The sequence below is a fragment of the Rhincodon typus genome, chromosome 48 (genome assembly GCF_021869965.1).
Source record: "Rhincodon typus isolate 14 chromosome 48, sRhiTyp1.1, whole genome shotgun sequence".
Classification (NCBI taxonomy): domain Eukaryota; kingdom Metazoa; phylum Chordata; class Chondrichthyes; order Orectolobiformes; family Rhincodontidae; genus Rhincodon; species Rhincodon typus.
In genome coordinates, this window is record NC_063379.1 from 7,030,681 (window position 1) to 7,036,680 (window position 6,000).

Here is a 6,000-nt window from a genome sequence, read left to right on the forward strand (position 1 = left end):
ATGGTCCTTATCAAAACCTCTTCCTCCCAAGGAGGATACAGATCACAAAGTGAAGAGCAGTGATTGCTGGAAAATTAACTGTGGAAAGATTATGCACTACAGATTCAAAAGTTGTTAATCTAAATCTAATCAGATACAGATGTAAAATTGTGACAACATTTCCAGCTCTATATTCATCCTTATTAACATACAGATAATAAATTAGTGTAGGGATGTCCAACAACTTGTCCTAACCTTGCTGGAAGATTAAACAGTACCAAAAATATTATTTGACTCAACATTGATATGTCGATAGTTTCATTGAATTAGTATTGTTGGTCTGCTATTTTCATATCATGAAAAAAAATCATATCTGTTTAGCTCCAGTGGGACATTTCATTTTGTAAACTGAGCACCAAACATATACAACCAGCTGTGAAGATTCCCACATGCAATCTCATTGTATGTTCACAAACTACACTGACAGCTCCATCAGTGGACAGAACAGAGATGAGGAATCTAATATAAATGAAGAACTATATGGTTCATATTGTTATGGTTCTAGTTCTTACTGATGTCAGGTATTCCATTTCATTCACTTCCCCATGAACAGTTAAATTCTGTAGTCAGAGATACTCCTGCTTGCGCAACACCGCTGGCGTAAGTTGTACCCCTCCAGTTAGTAACCCACACTCAGTGTAATTTTACTTTGAGAAATGCCCCCAGTAACACTTGGACAGTGGGGTCAGTTGTTCCCCTTTGGCTAGGAACCCACCCTCAGTTAAATTCTAATTTAAAAATGCTCACTGAATCACATTGCCACTGAAATCAGTTGTTCTCTTCAGGCTATTGACCCACATGGAGTAGAGTTCTACAGTGAAAGATATTCCCGTAAAACTTGCAATTGGAGTCACAGGTATTCTTCTGTTAGTACTTCACACTTACTACAATGCTGCATTTACAGATACCACAGAAATGCAAGAATACTGGGCCACCAGTTCATATTTGAGCAGTTACGCACATTCACTACAATTCTACAATGACCACAGCAATCAGAGGGTCCAGCCTGCGGTTCGTGGTCCCCATTCAGTACAATTCCACGATTAGTAATATGCTCAGAGTGACTCCTGGAGATCTGGATCAACAGTACATAACATTCCAGTTAATCACTGGATAATGCAGGGTGTCTGTGAGCTATACAAAAGATTTATTTTTCTCTTAGTTGAGGAATTACACCACAGAGTTAGTTTGGAAATGTTAACTGCATACATTGATGTCACACATTAGGAACTCGTAATGCCCCAGGCCAATGCCCAGTAAGTCAAGGGTTAAATGTATCTGTTATACTTAGCACTGAATCGGAGTGCACTCCACATCAGTGAGGAGCATTCTGTGGGGAAGTAAAGATTCATCTTAAAGATAAGCAATAAAATACTTCAAGAGACCCCATCATAGAATGCTAGTGCCCCAGAACACCCAGTCTTCTGTATTGTACTAACCTCTGGCATTATGGCAGTAACACATGTTCTCTGAATCTTACACAGTCTTATCGGCTACCAAATGACACTCCTGTTTGGTATTGCCACCCAGTGATTCATGGATTGCTTTTCCTTTAGGTGAACCATTTTGTAAATGTTAAAGCAGGTCATTATTGCATCAAAGCATTTGATCCACTTGTTACTCTCTTCATGTAAAGCATACTGTGCCAGATACGTCCAGCAGTGTTGATGCAGCAGGCCTGACATTTAAAGTGTACGGTAGTAGTGTTCAGCTCATTATCATTACTGAAAACATTTATGAACTTCCAAGTGCTAGCTGGCACAGCAAGTCCCTTCAATACTACTCAACCCCAACATAATTTCAATCCCTCAATAGCCACAAAACAGTCTGGGTTACTCAGCACCTAAATGTGATCTCGAGTAAATGACTTCCACTCAATACAATGATTCAAACAACATGAAAACTTTCATCCAACCAGGAGATACTGAACAAAATGAACTGCCCTGTGTGGGGTCAGTTCCCTGAATGGCCATCCTCATCCAGTACAGAGTCTATACATGAACAACTTCCCACAAAGTTAACACAGGCGAGCAGTCATTCCTACTCTCCCCTGCTTTCCAATCATCCAGAGTGCAACGAAGATGTGACAACATTTCTAAGAAGCAGATTGCTCAAATTAACCAGCAAGATCTTGAACTACATCAATGTAACTACAGCAAGTCATATTATAACTGTGGGAATTTATATATATAAATCTGATCCTGTGGTGTAAATCACAATCACTGTTTGGATGGATATCCGGTGTGACAATCAGTGCAATGATATCCCACGCTATGAGGCAAAGAACATCATGCAAATCAGGGTCAACAGATGATTCATATTCTTTTAGCAGTGTGCTGCTAATGGACTATGAATCAACTGGTGACCCTGATACAGTATCCAACTCACTGAGTCTCCCAATGCTAAACATCAGGTCAAATGGAGGTCACTACAGCAGGGCTGACTTTCACTGGGCACAAAATATCAAATGTCCTAAATCGCACACCAGTCATCTCAAACCAACTTGTTTTTCGCCAGTGAAATTTCCTATTGTACCACCCAACCTCCACTATTCTGAACCCTCTGGACCAAGTACAAAGAGATTTCACAACATTGATGGAGGACTGCAGTGCATGGTGTAACACTGTGGCCTCACAGTGAATTAGTCTAAAAAATATATCCAGGGTATTCATCTCCAAAATGTCAGTGCCAACAAAATAATAATAATAATAAATACATATCTAAATTGATAGCCAAAGACAAAATAACAATTCTAAACCAATGCAAATGTGAGGACCTTCACATAGGCCATTATTGTTTGGGGAGCATCAAGAGATAACAGCAACGAAAGGCAAGGTGAGAAATATCCTATTTGATAAAGTTGTTTGATCCTCTGTGGGAGAGCTGGCGATTATTGTTTGGGAACATAAAAGGATAACAGCAACAAAAGTCAAGGTGGGAAACATCCTGTTTGAGAAAGTTGTTTGATCGTTTGTGGGAGAGCTGCTATCACTACACTCTGGATCTTGGTGTTTGTCCTATAAAACTCTGCACCACAGTATTGTGCATCTTATTAGAAATGGCACAACTCATACCTCTTATTGACAATCAAATAATGGAACAGTATCCATCATCGTTGGAACCCTATGCTCAACACCCCTCCAAGCGATGTATACTCACAAATATCATGCCCCCACACATCCAATGACTGATGAAAACATACAAGATAGTGTTGTGGACCAGACCAGATGCCCTCAAAATATATTAAGAAGGTAGCCTAGACCCTAACTTTTTCTCATTTGAAAAGCAAATGTCAGGTGCTGTGTTCCAGATGCAGTTCAATTGGTCAAACTACTCAATGTTAAGCAAACCACAATTTATTCAAACACTGCAGTTAAAATAAACAATAGAAAGAAGAACTTGGAATAATGTAACTCTATTGGAAAACTTAACAGAGTAATATATACAGTAACTATTATTAATTAACTGTTCCAATATAGTAACATCCCATTAACATATCCCTGGCAAAAAGGCAAATTCAGAAAACAGATTTGCCTCACATGCAATCCAACAGTCCAGCAATACAAACCCCAGCTTTTGACTGTAATCAAGAGAGGGAAAAATAGGTTCGACTTCTTCAAGACCCCAACAGCAACTGCTGCTGAAAACTTAAAACTAAAAATTCCTGGTTCTTTGGGTGGTAACTTGACCCCACCATTAAGGATGCTTCTATTGTTCCAACTTTAAAAAAAAAACCAAGGCTTTACAAGTTGTTTATTTTCTCATAAACTGCTCATCATGTCCCTCAATCACATTCTCTAAAAGAAACCACGACAAAACACATCTCTAAAGCCACAGCATTGTCACAATGGTTGAAGCCATCTGATCTGACCCTTACTTTTCACTCCACAGTAACCTGCACAACCCACATTTTGTCTGGGCTCATATTTTGAACAAGCTGCTTGAACAAGATTTAGCAAGAAAATACCTTTACATCATGGAATGGGAAATGCCAAGTGTCACTAAGAGATGGGTTGTTACAGAACCTATCTGACCGATAGCAGGCTTTGAACTACCAAAGAGAGAGAAAGAGTGGGCCAGGCAGCATCAGAGGAGCAGGAAAGCTGACGTTTTGGGTCTAGACGCTTGTTCAGAAATGGGGGAGGGAAAGGGGGCTCTGAAATAAATAGAGAGAGGGAAAGGCGATGATAGAAGGTGGATAGAGGAGCAGATAGGTGGAGAGAAGACGGACAGGTCAAGGAGGCAGGGATGAAGCCAGTACAGGTGAGTGTACATAGGGAGTTTGGATGGGGGTTGGTCAGTGAGGAAGGAGGGGCGGGTAGGTGGGAGGGAAGACCAACAGGTCAAGGAAGTGGGGATGAGGTTAGTAGGTAGGAAGTGGGGATGGTGTGGGGGTTGGTCAGTGAGGTGGGAGGAGTGGATAGGTGGGAGAAAAGATGGACAATTCAAGGAGGCGGGGACGAGAGGGCTGGTTTTGGGATGAGGTCGGGGGTGGGGAGATTTTGAAGCTTGTAAAGTCCACATTGAGACCATTGGGCTGCAGGGTTCGCAGGCGGAATATGAGGTGCTGTTCCTCCAGCCTTCGGGTGGCATCAGTGTTGCACTGGAGGAGGCCCAGGATGGACATGTCGTCCAAGGAGTGGGAAGAGGAGTTGAAGTGGTTCACGACTGGGAGGTGTTGTCGTTTGTCACGAACTGAGCATAGGTGCTCAACAAAGCGGTCTCCAAGCCTCCGCTTGGTTTCCCCGATGTAGAGGATGCCACATTGGGAACAGCGGATACAATACACCACATTAACGGATGTGCAGGTGAACATCTGTTTAATGTGGAAGGTTTTCTTGGGGCATGGGATGGAGGCGAGGGGGGTGGTGTAGGGGCAGGTGTAGCACCTCTTGCGGATGCAGTGAAAAGTGCCAGGGGTGGTGGGGCTAGTGGGGAGTGTAGACCGGACGAGTGAGTCACAGAGAGAGCGGTGCCTCCGGAAGGCAGATAAGGCGTGACTGGAAGGTGTTGTCGTCTGTCACAAACCTTATCTGTCTTCCGAGACTGATAGACTACCCAAAATGATCAGAGATTGTTTCCTTTCACATCCCTGAAATGGAAATATTTCTGGCAATTGTGCCCACCTCCAGGCTTTTAGCCTGCTCTTGTATCCCTGAGGAGGGATCAGTCTCCAGCTGATTCTCACCGACTTGGTTACCCTTAAAGGCTTAACAATAACAGGCAAGCTGCTGAGGGCTTTTGTGGTGCCATTGTAGCATCCCTATCTTTGATCCAGGAGGTCTGGGTTCAACTCCAACATCATCTCATCAGACCTAGAAAGCACAAAACCAACATAAATTCGTAACAATTCATTTTTTTTAGAATTAAGAAATGCTGCTGCTTGCTCAGGCCATCATTGGCATTGTGTAAAACAGTAATGGTCTGTGTTTAATTGCAATTCTGCAGAGAATAATGTGTTTGGATCTTTCAAATAGGCTGAGAGATTATGCCTACACCATCACTTCTCTTTTCCCAATTGTGCTGCTGTGACGATCCTTTCTAATTCCATATCTACTTCCAACACTGCATGGCATGACTGAGTGAGCTTCCAGCTCCCTTTCAAGTGGCAGGTTACAGTTAGCCAATCTTGAAAGCAGTTTTTCTCATTCTCCAACTCAGCCTTCTCCCAGAGTCCATCGTTTTATCTCTACCAGTGTCTGAACCTTCCCCAAATTCAAAAATTTCTTGGAAGCAGACCTCAAGATTTACCCCAAGTACTCTGGCACCAATAACTACCCCTCGACCAGATCAGTCGATACTTCGTTGCTAACTTTGGAGGCTGACTGTGTGCAAATTGGCTGCCTTGTCTTCCCTATTAAAACAGTGACAGCACTCAACAGTCATTACATTGCCTGTCTGTCACTCTGTGACATCTGGGAATTCTAGAAGCTGCTGTAAGTTATTTCATTTAATCCTGGA